The sequence below is a fragment of the Ochotona curzoniae genome, unplaced genomic scaffold, assembly GCF_017591425.1.
Source record: "Ochotona curzoniae isolate NIBS_2020 unplaced genomic scaffold, NIBS_Ocur_1.0 contig_883, whole genome shotgun sequence".
Classification (NCBI taxonomy): domain Eukaryota; kingdom Metazoa; phylum Chordata; class Mammalia; order Lagomorpha; family Ochotonidae; genus Ochotona; species Ochotona curzoniae.
In genome coordinates, this window is record NW_024466599.1 from 43,037,084 (window position 1) to 43,055,875 (window position 18,792).

Here is an 18,792-nt window from a genome sequence, read left to right on the forward strand (position 1 = left end):
ACACACACACAATGGAGACATGACACCAGTGACTATACAACAGAAGCCGAAAACATTTAAAACAGCTTGTCTGATGCACACAGCTAAAGTAATCGGCTGTGTGCATTCACTTCCAAAACAACCTTTTCATAAAACATAAAGCAGTAAGCACACCGTGCATTGTGGGCACATACTGAGGGCTCCTGCACGCTCTTCACAGTCAGCTTTCACCACTGTGCAAGCTTCTGCACCTGCTGGCTTGTCACACAGGTGACCAAGCAGCTCTGAATGGGGCATTTCAAACATGGTCACCAGAAAGGCAATGTCCTGGTTACAAACAGTGGATCCAACTCCCCACAAATACATCTGATTTCAGCTAAATGCTATACCAATAAAGGTGGAACCAACATGGATTTGGCCTCTTGACTTTCAGTAAAAATCAACATAACTGCTATCGTGAAGTTGCTTAGCTCAACACAGAAACCACAGCTGCCTTAGCCATCTTTTTAGGCACAGCCCAGAATCTCCCTGGCCAGTCTAGGAGGCAGGGCTTTATCTTCCCAATTCTGCAAGAGAGAACCCCGACTCTCAGAGACAGTTACTTGTCAGTTCCAAGTGGGCTTCACAACGGACTGCACAAGGATTCTATGATTCCACACAGATTAAGTTCAAGACTCATTGATAAGGATCCACGAGTGTGAGGAGATAAGGAAGAATACCAGTTCCCTCCAAGTGGTGGGTATGGACCAGAAAGAGCTACCACAGGAACCCTCTGAGGCATGAAAAACCTTCCCTTCCTCCCTGGGGAGCTGGACACGCATGCATATGCCCGTGCTTAGTATCAGGGCACTGCACACCCTTCACGGTATCCCAGACAGGGAGGTAAAAAAAAGCCTCCTCATCTGATCCACTGCAGCTCTCACTCATCACCATGAAACCGCAGCCTAGGCCCTCTGACAGAACACAGCCTTACGCTAGAACTGATTACCCTGCCTATTTGACTTTTTTTTTAAAGATTTATTTATTTTTATTGGAAAGGCAGATGAGATTTATGGAGAGAAGAGGAGACAAACAGAAAGATCTTCTGTCCACCTGCTGCCTTACTCCCCAAGTGGCTGCAACGGCTGGAGCTGAGCCAATCCAAAGCCAGGAGCTTCTTTTGGGTCTTCCACATGGGTGCAGGGTCCCTAGGCTTTGGGCCACCATCCATTGCTTTCTCAAGCCACGAGTGGGGCCCAGCACAGTATCTTAGTGGCTAAAGTGCTTGTCTTGTGAGCATTAAGATGTCATATGGGCACAAGTTTGTATCCCAGCTGCTCCACTTCCCATCCAGCTCCTTGCTTGTGGCCTGGGAAAGCAGCAGAGGATGGCCCAAAGCCTTGGAATGCTGCACCCACATGAGAGACCCAGAAGAAACTCCTGGCCTCAGATAGGATCAGGTCTGGCAGTTGCAGCCACCTGGGGAGTGACCCAGTAGATGGAAGATCTTTCTGTCTCTCCTCTCTGTAAATCTGACTTTCCAATAAAAATAAATGTCTTAAAGGAAAAAACAAAAACAAAAAGGCACGGTAAGCAACACCCAACAGAATCAGAATGAAGCTATCTGAACAGGAAATCTGTCTTAAAAGGCCCCAGAAAGTAAAACAGGAAAAAGTATTAATCTCCTCGCTACGGAGAAATTGTCCTTCTAGAGCCACAATAGAACATTTTTTCTTTTTAAAAAGTAACTCCAACTGTAACAGAATGTTCACACATGCACAGGAAAAGAGTAAAATCAGGAAGTTCCTGGATTCATCTGTAGAAATATCTAACGATAAAATGGCACAAAACGTCAAGACACATGTTCAAACTTCATCCACAGGACTCATTCAAAACCTTCAGTTACAAGGAAGACCCGGGCCACACAGGAAGCACAAGAATCAGCACTGTGACAGTTAACAAGGAGAAAACTTAGTGAAACTTTTCCTAGCAGTAATTGTGCTATCAAACACAAACCCGGAAGCTTTGTTTAGACTGGCAAAGCCTCATCACCAACAGTGATGATGAAACGATTACATCAATTCTCGCCCCACTCACCTCTTACTCAAACAGTAATTGCCTCTCCAGAGAGAGGAATTTATTCATACTACAGTTTGGAGGCCTCTTTGGCAAGCAGCTAGTAACAGTTACCCACCGGAGAAAGGAGACAGCTGGGGCTGTATCTGCTGGGTGCTCTGTGCTGTCTTTTACACTAGCTGCTTTCATTTATGCTGTCACCAAACACCACTCTCAAATGACCGGAGCCTAAGTTACGCTTTAACCTTCTGTACAAACACACACACACAAAGTGGGATTGATTGAAATGACTTTGGTTTCCCTTGGGCGTCTGTATACCATATAGATCAAAAGACCTCCATGACAATTTTTCACTCCCGCTCATTCATGCACCACCACCAGTGTGTTGCAATAGATTGCATAACCAAATAGCACCCTGGTTTCAAGATCTCAATGTTTTTGAAAGCAGCCATTTGCAGTTATCAATTCTTTACACCCAACAATGCATCACATAAAGGAAAATGGTTAATAATAATTGAGGGGGTGCTCATTCATTTCCTAATTTTCACTCTAACACACATTTGAGCATAATAGTGAAATAAATCAAACATGAATTGCCAGTTCCGCTTGAATACTTCTGACATAACCTTAATATATTAGAATAAAAAATGTAAATTTACATTTTCAATACAAGAAACTCTTTAAGGCTACAAAACTTTCATCAAAAGCCCAAAAGAAAAAAAAATCAACATTTTCCACAAGCAAGTTATGTAGATTTTCTTCAGAAAACTACCTGATTCCTCTGATTTAAAAAATTCACAACTTGCATATCCCAAATGTGGGATCTTCCAGTCTCAGACAAACCTGAACATCTGTCTCATGCCTCCGGTTTTTTGCTAGGGAGAAGCTGAGACCAGGAGGGACTTTATTAAGTAGGCAGTTGCCACCAGTCTTGAGGCAGTTCTGAACTCCCACCGTTCAGTGCCAGGGGAGGGCAAACACCCCACATGCCCCGTGGACCCAGATACCACCCTGACGAATAACCCAACACAGAACATGAAACTCTGCAGACAAATACCTTGCCCAAGGTCACTGCACAGAACCAGAAGGATAAAGACAAGCGAAAGGTGAGGGTGGGGAAAAAAAAAACACAAAAACCTCCTGTCTGAAGGCCTTGAGACAGGCAGAGATGGTCATCTACACCCAAAGCTACAAGAAAAGTCATTCTAGGGAGGATCCCAAGGGAAGCAGCAATATCCCAAGCAATATTCCAAAAGTGGCTTCTGATACAAGGCTGAACAACAACCACTTTTGGAAAGGCTGGCTCAGATGACTCAAGCGGAGTTCGGAGCTTAGGAAGTCTTAGGCACTTCTCCACTCGTAAAACGGCCTCTGGGTTTAAGGACACAAAAACTCTCCAATCCCATCAGGCTTCACAGCCCGTATTCACAAGAGACACAAGCGGGGGGCAGGACCGTAGTGCGAGACTGCCCGTCCTGTTGTTCTGCTCTTGAGGATCAGCTGTCAGGGACGCCGGGACCAAGGAAGGACCCAACCCGCTGTCCTGGTCGCCTCCTCGCCAACCATCCCGGCGTCTCTCCAGCCACAAGTAATTACGCCGCAGAAATATGTTGCGACAAGCAGAAGCGCATCTTCACCAACTGGCTTCGCAGTGTGAAATGCCAGGCTGGGGAGGCCAAACACTGCTCCAGCCAAGTTGAGGAGACGGAGGCGAAGACCGAGCACCTTGCGCGCTGGGAGGGAAGCCCCCACCGGGGTCACTAATGCACCCAAGGCTTTCAGGTACCACAGCGCCGTTGACACTAACAGGGGAGCGGAGGGACCTCGGGTCTGCTCCTCCCTATCACCCCCGGGGGTACCATGCAGAGACTGGAGCGCACCCGGCAGTAGACAGCGAAGCCCGCGGAGGGCCCGCACCCTGCGGGACGACCCGAACCCACCAGCCCGCTGGCCCCGCGCGCTCCCGGGGCCTGCCGGCGACATCGGCTCCAACCCTACGGCGAGACGCCTGGTTAATCATTCAAGACCGGGCAACACAAAAGCTATTTTTTTCTTAAAGGTCAAAGCGAAACGTGCGCCCTAAGTTTCGCAGAAACCCCTCTTTGGATGCCCGAAGGCGGCGGGTGGGGGCGGGGCGCGGAGCACCTGACCTCCCCTGCGGCGCAGCGCGAGGGCGGGCGCGCGGTGCGAGCTCCACACCCGCGCTCCGCCAAGTCGCATCCCCTGACATGGGGGTCCCCGGAAGTCGGGGTGCAGCGGAGGAGGGGGTGTCCCCAAGCCCCGGGGCCGGCAGGCGTGGGATGGGAGCGAGAGGCTCCAAAGACGCAGCTGGCAGTTTCGTTACCGGTTCCCTCCGGGGCCGGGGAATATAAAGGCAGCCGACTAGCGGTAGGAGCCACCTGGGAATGGTGTCCTCAGCCGGTGCGCAGGGACCGGCAGGTGGGGGTGGGGAGGGGCAGCTGGCCCCGGGGAGGTCGGGTGGGGGTGGAGGACGGCAGCAGCACTCACTCGCCCGGCTCCTACCTTGTCCAGGAGCAGCTCCAGCTCGGCGGGGCGGGGGACGAAAGATCGCGGCCGCATGCACGTCCCGGGCCGCTCGGCGCGGCTCAGCCCGGCGACCGCCGCCGCTCACGCTCCATGCGCGGAGCCCTGGACGGGCGGCCCGACCAGCGTCGGCTCCGGTTCCGGCCGGGCTCAGCTCGGCTCGGCTCGCCTAGGGCACTTGTTGCCTCCGACGCTGCTGCTGCTGCTGCTGCTGTTGCTGTTGCTGTTGCTGCCGCTGCGCCTCGGTCCCGGCGCCGGTGCCGCCGCCTCCCGGCGCCCAGCCCGACACCGCCCCTTCGGGAGGCTCCAATCAGACCCAGCACCGCCCCTCGCGTCACCGCCCAGCACTACCCGGCGCCCCAAGTTTTGGGCGGCAGGCCCGGCTCCCGGCGACGAGCTGCTCGGCTACCGGGACACGCCCTGGCTCGTGCCGCCCGCGGCTTCCGGGGACCCCGCCGGGGCCTTACGCCCACGCCTTGGGAAAGTCTGGGGCTAAGCCGGGACCGAAAGGGAACCCCCCTGGGAAGTAGACCCCCGCCCCCCAAAAAACTGGGCAAGCCTGCGCTTCCCTCCCCCACCGCCCCGCCAACACTACACTCTGACAGGAGTTGTCCGCAGTTGACGGGAGTAAACATCTCTTCAGAACCTCGGTGACTTTTTTTTTTTTTTTCTGGCTCGAGCCGGTTTGTAATTAGGCCCAGGTCGGAGGCAGGCCGCACCGCGAGTGCTGGGGCCGCTGAGCGCAAGGTCCCCGCGAGGGAGGCAGAGAGCGACACCGGGGCCCAAGTGAGACTTGACCTTCGCGCCCCGGCCCGCCCGGTGTAAGCAGTCACCTCCTAGGATGCCCCAGGCCACCGCACCGCCCTCGGGCCCTCAGGTTGACTCAGGAGTCGGCAGGGGTGGAAAGGCGTGTCTCACACTTCTCCCCCGCGATACCAAGGCAAAGGGAGACGCGAAGTACAGGGCCCCCCGCTCGCACGGGCCCGCACTCGGGCAGGGCAGACACCCCAAGGGAGCCGCTCCGGCCGCTGCGGGAAGCCGGCCGCGCCCCGCTCCGGACGGCGTCCCTGCCGGCTCTCCCGAACACTGCGTTCCCAGGTGAGGCCGAGCCGCGGCCCGGGACAACCGGATGGAGAAGTTGCCCGGGTCTGAGCGGCCCGGTTCGGCCAGCGAGACGCTGGGAGCGCGCGGCGCGGAGAGGCGGACCCCGCCCGAAGCGCACTGGCACCGCCCCCCTCCCGTGGCCCTTATCTTTCCCGGTAGCCAAGGATCCCCTGTAGATAATGGGACTGAGGAATTAAGGACACACCATTCCCCAGTATACATCATCTCCTCCTCTCCCGACAAAGCTCTGAGAAGCGAAACTAAATGGGGGTGACTAACTAATGTTGGAATTTCGGACACCTGCGCTGCGCGCCTTGGAGCTGGGCCCGGGCTCTTCTGGACCGCACGGTGGGGTCGGGGCGGGGGATGTAGAAAAGCACCTGGCCACCGTGTGCACACGCGGCCACCTGTAAGTGTGCTGGCGGGCAGCCTTCAGACTACTTGGCTTCTAGGGCGACCACGTGGGTGTCTGAATACTGTGCCGTAGGTCTAACAAGTTGGGTTTTTGTATGTTCGTGGAAAGAAAAAAGCATCTGGAAGGGGGACTTGTGTGGGTGTGAGACAGGGGTGCGGGGAGGAGAGGAACCCGACTTCATATTGACTTCGGAGTGCTTGCGTTTTGTTTGTTTTATTTGCAGCTTTGTTTCCTTTTATCAACTCGGGACTCTAATAAAAACATTTTGAAAGAAGGAAAAGCTGGGAGTTACCCATGAGTTCTCCTGAGCGGGTAACTGATAAATGAAGCAGATTTCTGTGCGGAAGTCATCTAGAGGCCGGTTCCTTAGTAAATTAACGATGTCTCCAGGCTGCCATGTCTGAGCTCGGAATGCTGCGAGGGGAACAGGGAACAGGGAACAGACAACTGAAGTGAAGACTTTCTCTGCCTCCGGTGTGTATCTTGTTTCCAAACCTAAATGCTGCCTTCCTCTTCAGCGTGCTCCAGCCACGCAGACACCGACTGCCGGTGAAGGAGCTCTTAGTAAAGCAATTGCTACAATGTCAATTGGCAGCCAGCAAGGACATTTTGTGTCATTGACAGCTGTCAAAGCCTACCCAAATCCTGGAATTTTAGTAATACTAATAATAGCAGCACTCTGTCCATGGTGCCAGTAAGTACAGCTAGGAGTATGTATAGCTGTGACATTCTCACTGTGTCTTTGGGAGAATAATTCAATGCTGGAGGCCACGCCCCCTTGTTTTAGCCCCTCCTGTGAGAGGGAACCAGGGGTCAGCAGCACAGACACAGGCGTTATTCATTCATTCAATAACTACACTGATCTCCTATGTGCTGACCACCTACTAGGTGCTAGGCAAGGAAATGGATGAACTTGGTAGACAGTCTTCTCTCTTGGAGCTCCCACTCTAATTGGGAACAGGCTTTACAATGAAATGCACCATCAGTTACATAATTAAAATTATGATATGGGACAATGGGGGTGTAAGGTGGTGGGATAATTGTAGAGGGTGGTGAAGGTATGACACAGGCATTACAGAAGCCTGAAAGAGCTGTGATGGCCAGAGGACCAGAAAGGCAGTCTGTGCAGGCAGGCGGCTGTGAACATTTAAGGTACCCTTAGGCCCTCCCATGGGGTTTCCTCCAACACTCAGCTGCCTCCTGCGGTGCAAGTGCAGGTGCAGGAGAAGAGCTGCTGGGTCAAAAGCACCTAATTGTAAGCCTTGGCAAAAGTGAGGTTGACATGATATATTATCAGAGAAATCCATGGACTGGAGAATAAACGATGCCAAGGCCAGGCCATGGCGAAAAGGGTTTGTTGGGTACAAGGTCTGAATACCTAAATACATGAGATTCCTAAAGCAGAGAAGTTTAAGGCCACAGCAGCACTTGGATGTGATTCAGGAGGAAGTGGGTTGTTGACCTGATCATCCATGAGGCTGGGGAAGCCCCTCCTCCAGGTCCCAGCCACCAGAATGAATTGAGACTGTAATAGGAAAGTCAGGAAGCTGGGACATAAAGCTTTAGGAGAGACGTGAGTGAAGTGGGGAGTAGCCAGGAAGGAGAGAAGAACATGGCTGAGTGGCATCTGACCAGAGGATGTCCAAGAGGGGCAAGGTGTTAGACATGAACAGGTAGGGGACACACACCGCCTGTGTGCTGATGTCCCAGTGCTTCAGGGAAGGTAAAAATGGCAGGGATTGAATTCTGAGCAGAGGTGGGCAGGTAGATGGAAGAAAGGAGGGAGGGAGGAAGGTTGGATGAAAAGAAGGAAGACTGAAAGGAAAGGGAGATCTTTGTTCAACTTGTTAAATTCAGTGGTTCCTGAGGTTCCTGTGAAAGGATTTAAAGATTTTAGTAAAATCCCTAAATTCCTGGCAGGTACCAGGAAGCGCAGAGCATTGTGCAATGATGAAGGGATAAAGGATTCATGAGAGTGACACCAAAACCAGGAATGAATGGCACGTGGAATGCTTTGCAGTTGTTTCTTTATGAAGCCTGACCCTCATAGCTCCCGTGTCAGGGCCACATGACCCTCACCCATATTTCCTTACCAAGATTCCCAACAGGGAAAAGTGCATGGAGGCCCCCCCATCCTCTTCCTGTGGCACCCGGGTCGTTGTCACTGAGTGAGACCCTGTAGACACTATGCAGGTGCAAACTGGGAATCCAGCCCTGAGCCTAGCTATGATCCTGCTTTCCTTGACCAGGTTGCTGGCTTATTAGTCTCTGCTTTGTTATCTATAAAATGGGGAGTGCTAAAGCACTGTCTGTCAGGACTGCTAAGATGCAGAGGAGCAGTCTCCTGGGACAGCATTTTCTACCCTGGAAAGCCCTATATGCCTGTGAGGGAGTCCCCTTTCCCAGAGTCCAAGTGGGCTCTCATGGGGCGCTCTCTGGGGAGCCTTCCAAGAACGGAGTCTCCACTCCAGGGGAAGCTGTACTCTTGCCTCCCGGAAACTCAACAAACACACCCAAAATAATTAGAGAGAAATGCACAGCTGTGTCTGCTTAAGTGCTAAATTGTAAGGCACAGACAATACAACCCCAGAGATCAGAAAAGAGAACAATTAGCCAGGATTGGGAATGTCTGGGAGGCTTCCTGGAGGAGGTGGGGTAGCAAGTGCCCAGATTGCTCACTTGGGCGATGGAGAATCTGCAAATACCCTAGTGTCTTTGGGACTGTGGAAGAACGTGTGACTGACTGTGGGACCTGAGTCTGCAGAATGCTTCCAGGTCATGGCTGTCTGATTCCCAGGCTGTTCTCACGGCGGCAGCCCTGCCCCTCTCAGTCCTGCTGCTGTGCCCCTCCTAGTGGACAGCAGCTTGTGCTGTGCAAGGAATGCTCTCTGCTCGGCTGCAGGCCCCTTGAGTCTGGATTTCCCATGGCACCCTTTTTTTCTGGTGAGGAAACCAAAGCTGATCTTCTGCAACTCACCTGTGTCCCCTTAGTGCCGGCACATGTCAGATTTTCTGTTTGGCTTTTGAGCAAATAACCTGGATAACCCTCCTTCGTAGCTTTCTATTGTTGCAGGAAATTCGACTAGAAACACGACAGCAATGTCATGCGGACAACTCTAGCTTGCAAATCAAATTTATTTAGGAAAAGGGGAGAAAAGGGCTCCTGCTTTAGTGACAGGAGGTGGAGCTAAGGGAGGAAAGACCCAAGGAGATTTAAGAGCGAGAGATCTCCTGCCATAGTGACAGGAGGGGGCTCCAAGGAAAGAAAAGTCCCCAGGTAATGGTGGAAGTGGTGCCTTTTATGCACCATCTCAGGGGAGTCACTCGAAGGACAAAAAAAGAGAAAAACCTCATTCACAATGGGCAGCAATGTAGTACCTAGTCCAGAACCAAGGGTCATCAGAAAGTGCTCCTCCCATGTTGATTCTGATATGTTGATTCTGCCCTTTGGTTCTCCTTCAAGGGGAGAGCGTGCTCTTAGAAGGGCAAGAAATGGGGAGAAGCACAATTATATGTAAATATATATGTATATTTAAAGATTTACTTATTTTTATTGGAAAAGCAGATTTACAGAAGGAAAGATAGAGAAATATCTTCCATCTACTGGTTCACTCCCCAAGTGACCACAATGGCCAGAGCTGAGCTGATCTGAGGCCAGGAGCCAGGAGCTTCTTCTGGGTCTCACACACGGGTACGGGGACCCAAGGCCTTCGGCTGTCCTTGACTGATTTCTTAGGCCACAAGCAAGGAGCTTGATGGGAGGTGGAGCAGCTGGGACACAAACCAGTGCCCATATGGGATTCCAGGGCATGTAATGCCATGATTTTATATTAAAAAAAAAAAAAAACAACTCTCAGGCTATTACATTGAGCCCCACAATTTTATATTTTAAAAGGTAACTCACCAAGGACCAGAGACCTTACGTGCCTACTATCTCATCTGACTCCTCACACTATATCTGCCATTCATCTTCCTGCCTGTGGAGCCAAAACCCACCGCTACCTCCTCCATTTTTGGCTGCCTCTGCTTTACTAGCTGAACACACTGGGTAACCAACTATTCAGTACAGGTCCTATGGAGCTGCCAGCTCCAAGTTCAACCATCTACAAGCCTAGAGCTGCCTTCAGTCTGTATGGCTCTTGGAACCAACCAACTCCTGCAGTCCTTCTAACATAGTTCAGAGTGAAAACCTCTCTCCCCTAGGGCTAGATCCCTGATTGGTGCCTCAGCTCTGTGGCTCCCTCCTTTCATCACAGGCCGAACAAGGTCCCAGCATGCCAGAGGGCCAGGCACACAGGGAATCAGAACAGAAATCCCCAGATCTCAGACATGCTGTGAACTTAGGTTGTTCCAGGATAGCAGTGTTTTGTCAAACTATTCATCAGTCCCAGGTGGGACCTTGAAAAGAACAACAACCTGTGTCAATGCCCAAACTAGTAATTATTGATGGAAGGTATGGGATTCTTAGAATTCTATTCCAAATCCTTGGGAACAGGCAAATAGGAAAGGAGTTCTGAAATGTTCATTTCTGGAGGCCAAACACCTGATGTTAGAGATAAAATCTTGAATTCTCAACAATTAAGTTACAGGTTAAAAATCACCTGATCCCTAAAGCCAAACTTCAGCTCCAAAAGTTACCAAGTTACCATGAATTCACAACAGCCCAGAAACAGAGAGCCTTGTTATCAGATCCAGATAGCAGAACCACCTGCCATGATTGACAGAGGACTTTCTGTGGCCCACAGTCCTGATGATGTGGGACAATTCAAAATTGACAGGTGGGTCAAAGTCCCGATTATATATGGCATGACCTTGTATGTGTTATATAAGGTCAGCAAGAGCAGCTGCCTCTGTTAGGGGCATTATCCTATTTGGGGATTGGAACTGTCATTTAGGAGAAAAGGAAAAATCATACTGTTCATGATCATCAAGCTGCAGCATGATGTTCAAGAGGAGAGGCTTCTAATTGCAGCATCAAGCCCGAGACGGTGCCTTTAATACGATTATCAGGACATAAGCCTATTAGAGAACTTAATGCCTCTTTGCTGGCATCATCCTGTGTAAAGCTTCCCAGGGAATAGAAACCATCTCAGTTGTAAACACAACTGTTACCAAACAGTGATTTCCAAGGGACAGAACAAAAATCTGTTGACCTATCGCAAAGGTCAGAGCCTTCTGGCTAAGAAGAAAACACTTCTGGGAAATGAAGACGGGTCGACCAACTCCAGTTGACTCTCACTAAGGAAGTGAATGTGGCTCTGAGTCAGGTACCCACTTGCAGCAGTCCAGTTGTGGACAGCATTCCCTTTGGGATCACACCACTCCCTGGACATTAGCATGAGCCAACTAGGAGGGATGCAGTGGCCCAGGACTTGGCAACTGCTGGTGAAAGTCATGGTATGGAAGTTCCAAATCCAGGTCTCAGCTCCTACTCTGGAAAAAGGCCACGTGTGACCCTCATAAGGATAGTAACACCTGTCTCCAATAGTTGCCAGAAAAAGGAAATGTCATTTATGACCAAGTTCCTACAGATTCTTGGTGCTTAGCGAATGTGTGTTTCCTTCATAGCCTTGGACATGGGACAAAGTCTTTAACAGAATGAAGTACAGATAGTATCTTGGCATAGAATCCTAGATATTCTCAACATTCATCCTAGATTGCCCACATGGAAAAAGAACCTTTCAGAGGGCTCAGAGATCATTGTAACACCACCACCACTACCATCATCACTTAGACTGTAGAACCCGATTGAACGGAAGAGGTGTCCTATAGGACCCCATGATTTGTGAAACTTATCTGGCAAATTTATCTTACAGCAAAACCTTCACCAGAAAAGATAGGGCCTTCTCAAACGTGGCAGTTAATGGGGTAAGTGTCTGGCCTAGCAGTAAAGCTAACAACGCTTTTTTTATGATTTATTATTTTTTAATCGGAAAGTCAAATATACAGAGAGAAGGAGAAACAAGAGAGAAAGATCTTCTGTCTGATGATTCATTCCCCAAATGGCTGCAAAAGCCAGAACTGCGCTAATCCAAAGCCAGGAACCAGGAGCTTCTTCTGGGTCTCCCACATGGGTGCAGGGTCCCAAGGCTTTGGGCTGTCCTAGACTGCTTTCCCAGGCCACAAGCAGGGAGCTTGATGGGGAGCAGTGCTGCCGGGGTTAAAATCAGTGCTAATATGGGATCCTTGGCGTGCACAGGCAAGGACATTAGCTGCTAGGCTACTGTGCTGGGCCCCTGATCTCAGCTCTTAATGAAGCTCATCTTGTGAGACAGCAAGTAATAACTCCAGCAGTTGAATTCTTGCCACCAACATAGGAACTTAGATTGAGTTCCTGGTTTGTAGCTTCCCCTTGGCCCAGCCCCAGCTATTGCCAGCATTTGGAGAGTAAACTTGCAGAGGGATAAGTTCTCTTGTCTCTGAAATAGTTTATATGCATTTTACAAATGAAAGGAGACAGGGAAATTAAAGCATAATAGACCCCATAGTTAATTGTAAAAGGGAAGCAGGATACACACAACATGGATGAATCATAAAACATTATATTGAGTGAAAGAATATACAAATAGTACACATGCAAAGTTAAAGAATAGGCCGAACCTATTGATAGCAGTAGAAATCAGGAAACTAGTTTCCTGTGGGAGAAGGACAAAGCAAACTTGGAGGAAACATGAGGAAAACTTCTGAGATAAAGGAAATGTTCTGTGTTTTAGATGGAATATGGGGGTTATAAAATAGTATTCCACTGTTCCAACTCATCACAATGTGTGCTTCAGATTGTGTACTTGATTAACTGTTTGACACTGGGATATTTTGTTATATTTCTACTAAATACAATAAGCAACAGACTTTATGCAGATGGGGGTATGAGCATGTAAGAAAAAAGAAATTGTTTCCTAACCATCAATCCCACTATCATGTCAGGCAACTGGCCAGGTTGCTAGTGTGAACTGACATTTCAAAATAAACTGCAAAGAAGAGGGTGTATAATTTTCTTTTTCTTTTCTTTATTTATTTTTTATTTATTATTTGAAAGGGTAACCGAGAGAGAGTGCCTCCTTCCCTAGTTCACTTCCCAGATGGCTGCAACAGCCAGATCCAGGAGCCAGGAGTTTCTTCCAGATCATCCATGTGATGTGATCCATCTTCTTGCTTTTCCCAGGAAGCTGGAAGAGAAGTGGAGCAGGTGAGACACAAACTGGAGCTCACGAGGAATGTGGGTGTCACAGGCTTCACTTGCTTTGCTATAATGCTGGTCCTAGGAAAGCATTTTCTTTAAAAACTTATTTATTTTTATTGGAAAGGCAGATTTATAGAGAGAAGGAGAGACAGAAAGATCTTCCATCCACTGGTTCTTTCCCCAGGTGGCCACAATGGCCAGAGTTCAGTCTATCCAAAGCCAGGAGCCAGGATCTTCTTCCAGTCTCCCATGTGGGTGCAGGGCCTCAAGGCCTTGGGCTGTCCTTGACTGATTTCCCAGGCCACAAGCAGGGAGCTGATGGGAAGTGGAGCAGCTGGGACACGAACCAGTGCCCACATGGGATTCTGGCGTGTGCAAGGTAAAGATTTAGCCACTGGGTCTTACCCCAGACCCTGCCTTTTTGTAAATGTTAATATCCTAGATAAGGTTAACAATTTGGGCTCAAGCTCTGTTGCTCTATGATTTGCAAATATTTTCATCACCCTTTCCTTCTTTCTTTATCCAAGGTGATCCCAGAAAATGGTTTTCTAGAATTAGCACCTTGCAACCCCAGCAGTACATACACATCATTGCCTAACACTAGCCTTACAAACTTCATGCCCTTGATTTCACAGAAAAAAAAGAAACAGTTAAGTTAACCAACCAGACATAGATCATTAGATCATTAAAAGTCAGGAAAAAGTATTTGGGTTCCAAATGCTGACAATTCAAGCATTTCAAAAAGCAAAATCCCTCCACAGGTGGGAGGATTGAACAGGTAGTTGGAACTAGAATAAACAATGCCAATTGTAGACACAAGGCTGTTGTTAAACAGCTGAGTGACACATCCCCACTGGGACGTCTAAGGGGACATTATGATAAGGGGGTAGGAAGGTTTCAGCTGAGTATACTGTGGCTCTGTCTCAGTTTAACTGTTGCTCTCGGTTCCATGGTGGTCCCACACCTCTCCCTTTCTAAGTGATTTTAGGCATCTCTTTCAGAACCAACATTCTACAGAAATGGGACCATGTCTCCCCTTCTCTCTTTTTAAGGCTCAGGAAGCCTTTTCTACAGTTCCCGATCTGATGTCCCTTCTTATCTCACTGGCTGAGATAGAATCACATGACCCTTCCTTAGCCAATTCTTGGCACCACCCTGAATAGTTTAGACCAATTAACTCCTGAGTCTTCACAAAAAAGAAGATACAGGCCTCCACACAGTGAGGTTTCCACCAGGTAGGGTAAGGAAAGTCTTCAGTCCTGCAACAATGGCTCTGTGTTAGGAGTCAGCTAAGGTGTAATCTTAGTCCCAGTGTCTGGGGAGATGCCAAAAGCAAGGCTGGACAAAGAAAGGAAACTAACTCCAATGCAGCCATGACAAGGGCCCCTCACAAGGCTCCAGTGCTGGAAGAGCTGAGTTATTCAGCATTGAGAGGGGCAAAATTATGCCTTTAACAGTCGCCAAACATTAGACATGGGCTGCCCTTGGTCAATGTGACTGTGGCATTTCAGACCAGGTAGAGCAGAGGACATGTCTCAGAGAGGCACTCAGCTGGCAGGTATGCCATAAACACTCCTGGCAGACAGGAGAATGGGTGCCTCAGTTTTGGAGGGTTGATCTGGATGACAAGACATGATGTTTCTACAGGGAAGATGGATACTGCATAGATCGTCTGCTGAGTCTCCTGGAGACGAATCTGTCCCTACTCATGTCCAGAGAACGTATCTTGATGGTGCCCAGTACCAGAATGCTGTTATTGCAATCTTCCTCGTGGAGGGAAGACAAACAGGAGCATTTACAAGTGCCAGCCACTTAGCTGGTCTGTAAGAGTAGGGCAGCTGGAAGACAGCTTTGCAGAATCCATGCCCTCAGACTTTCAGGGGCATGATGCCCACAAGAATGAAAATCCACAGGATTAGTCTTGAACAAGCCAGGAGCCTGCTGAGCCCTGGCATCTGTTGAACTTTCCAGATCGCACACATTAAACTGTTTAGTTCCACATTTCCATAGTGTGCTTCTTGCCAAGCTTCCCAACACAGTCAACATAATAGGAGAATCAAAATGAGCAGTTGGAGCAATTATGGATACCCAGGTCAAATAAATAAGCCTTTATCTAGGACTTAAGCAGACATAGTCAACAAGGGCCTAATCCCAATTTGAGCTTTGAACAAAGAGGTTTGACACAGCAAAAGAGAGGCAACGGGGAGATGGGGGAGTAGAGATGTTTCCATCAATTTTTTTTGTCTCATTGAAAATACTAAACTAACATTTTATTCAGCATTTCAAGCTGCCCTGCTCCCATCTCTTGAACATTTCCTGGCTTGGTTGCTAATTTGGCTGGAGGGCCAACCCCTAGAAATATATGAAAATGGTGGCTACTGAAAGGAGGTGGGAATTTGCTATGTTCATTGTTACAGGTCTCACTAAATGCCTAAGAATTGAAACCATCTACATGAGTGTTTGCACTAGAGTCTGCGTTGCCAAGCCTCATGTAGTTCAACTAAGTGAACAGGTAGGGGGAGAAGCTCAGATCTCACACTGCTGGCTGATGCCACCAAACCAGGGAGCCTGATGTGATAGATCTTTATTCTGATGACTTTTTGAACAACAAACCAAGTGTTTACACTTCTACCCTTCCGCCTAGCAATGGAGCCATCGTGTCTCCTTGGATGAAACCACTAGTTCCTTTGGTTCTGTAAATGTAAGATTGTCCATTGTTTTGGGGAAAAGAATGAAAAACTCTTTTCCTTCTTTTTTTTATATTTCTGAATTTTTCAACGACATGTAAAAACTGTACACAACTTGGTCTGGCACAGTAGTCTAGTGGCTAAAGTCCTTGCCTTGTACACCCGGAATTCCGTATAGACACCAATTCATTGTCCTGGCTGCTCCACTTCCCTTCCAGCTCCCTGATTCTGACCTGGGAAAGCAGTAAAGAATGACCCAAAGCCTAGGTACCCTGCACCCGTGCGTGAGAGACCCAGATGAAGCTCCTGGCTCTGGATTAGCTCAGCTCTGGCTGTTGTAGCCAGTTGGGCAGTGGACTAGCAGATGGATCTTTCTCTTTGTCTTTCCTTCTCTCTGTAAATCTGCCTTTCCAATAAAAATAAACACATCTTCTTTAAAAAGTGTCTAGTGCTAGATTTTGACTTTTAAAAAATGTACATAATCCCAGAGTGCCAGGTTCCCAGGTTCTGTTTCAATATTTATATATTTGACACATTTGGGAGAGTAAAGGAACCCCTGGTTGCTGCATGGAGCGACATTTGCTAAATTTGGGACCACTGGGAAAGAAAAGGGTGCTGGTGTGATGCCTGTGGGGGGTTGAGGTGTCTGTGTAAGGCTAGTATGCACAAGGCAACTGGATATAGGGAAGTCAGAATACCAGGGATGGACACACACGCACACACACACACACACACACGCACACACACACTAAGTATAACATTGTTGGTAACTAAAGTCATGGGGAGATACTAGAATAATCTAAGGAACAAAGAGTTGGAGAAGAGGAGAGGGCCTAGGATGGAGCTACAAGGATCACATTTAGTGAATGGCCCCAGAGATAAAAATTCCAGCAAAGGGCAGCTGGATAGAGCTGAATAAAGCAGAAAATCTAAAGGCTGGTGAAAGCACAGGCACGGGACAAGTCTGTCTTGTCCTCCCTGTTCTCTTTCTTAAGCTCATCAGAGACCAGAGGCAGCACCAGCCGTCTGGTCCCTTGGACGGCTGAGAACCAGTCGGAAGCCTGTTTCATTATTTTTAAAAAAGAGTTATTTTGGGCCTGGTGGTGTGGCCTAGTGGCTGAAGTCCTCGTCTTGAACATGCTGGGATCCCATATGGGCACTGGTTCTAATCCCGGCAGCTCCACTTCCCATCCAGCTCCCTGCTTGTGGCCTGGGAAAGCAGTTGAGGACGGCCCAAAGCCTTGGGATCCTGCACCCATGTGGGAGACCTGGAGGAAGTTCCTGGCTCTTGGCTTCGGATCGGCACAGCACCGGCTGTTGTGCTCACTTGGGGAGTGAATCATTGGATGGAAGATCTTCCTCTCTGTCTCTCCTCCTCTCTGTATATCTGACTTTGTAATAAAAATAAATAAATATTTTTTTAAAAAAGATTTCTTTTTATTGGGAAGCCACATATACAGAGAAGAGAGGATGATCTTCCATTGGCTGGTTCACTCCCCAAGTGGCCACAACAAATGGAGCTAAGCCTATCTGAAGCCAGGAGCCAGGAACTTCTTCTGGTTTTCCCACGGGTGCAGGGTCCCAGGCCACAAGCAAAGAGCTGGATGCGAAGTGCAGCAGTCAGGATATAAACTGGCACCCCTATGGGATCCCAGGGCATTCAAGGTGAAGATTTTAGCCACTAGGCTATCATGCCAATCCCTGTTTCATCTTTTTAAAAGCACTGAGGTGTGTTTTGTTCTTTGGAGGTGCCTAGTAGACTTGCTCACTCTCTGAACGTGTCCTAGAGCTGCAGATCAGAGAGGCAAAGCTGCAGTGGGAGACCTGCACATCAGATAGAAGATCGGGAGGACGACAGAAGGATCGTACAGGCAGAGCCCAAGAGCCGCTGGGCTGGGAGACTGCACCAACAACCGCAGGCAGCACATCACGGGCTAAAGGAGGAACCCGGAAAACAAACGGGCAGACCTGTGGGCTGAAGGCGGAACAACTGTGGTAGGGCAGGCAGCAGTTTAGCCAGAAAAATGTGAAACGTTTGTTCTCTAAACCCTGGGATCAAGACGATTTCTGGAACCATGATGGGTAGGAGATCCACAGTATCTAGCCAATGATAAGCTCCCAGCCAGAAAGGGCTGCCCAAGGGAACTGCTGGGGCTCACCCTCCACCACCCCACCAGCCTGCCCCACTACTGTTACCGTTCAAAAAAAAAAAAATCTCTCTCCTGGGCCCCTTGTGGGGCGCGGGTGGGGGTGGGGGCTGAGTGGGGAGTGAGGTTGCAGTTCCTGCCCATTTCCTTCACTTCCTTCTGGGCTCATATCAGTTGAGTTCCAGAATGAGGGCTCACAGCTTGAAAATGAAATGCCTGGGCAGAAGATACAAATAAGATGTGAATTTCCACGTAACCAAATGTTTTCAGAAAATACCAGGGGATAAACAGAGCCCTGACTTTGCCTTTCCCTTCTCCATCAGCTGCAGCCTCGGCTCTGCATGTGGGTTCTGGATGCTTTCTCCAGGATCCTTTCCACGTGGTATCATCCTTTCTCTTCTTTCTTTGTTTTTCAAGATTTATTTATTTTTATTGGAGAGGCATATTTACAGAAAGAAGGAAAGACAGAACGATCTTCCATGCACTGGTTCACTCCCCTAGTGACCACAACAGCCAGGACTGAGTCTTTTCTGAAGCCAGGAGCCAGGAACCTCTTCCAGGTCTCCCACATGGGTGCAGGATCCCAAGGCTTTGGGCCATCCTCCACTGCTTTCCTAGGCCACAAGCAGGGAGCTGGATAGGAAAGTGGATCAGTTGGGATACAAACCAGTGCCCATAAGG

General features: G+C 49.1%; 1 protein-coding gene across 1 annotated transcript in view; it reads right to left on the reverse strand.

Moving 5' to 3' along the window:
* Positions 1–4,792, reverse strand: part of B3GNT2 (UDP-GlcNAc:betaGal beta-1,3-N-acetylglucosaminyltransferase 2) — a 30,784-nt gene extending 25,992 nt beyond the window's left edge. The window contains exon 1 of the mRNA XM_040993382.1: positions 4,558–4,792. The gene's annotated coding sequence lies outside the window, so the exon portion shown is untranslated. The remainder of the gene's footprint in view (positions 1–4,557) is intronic.
* Positions 4,793–18,792: the final 14,000 nt, after the last annotated feature.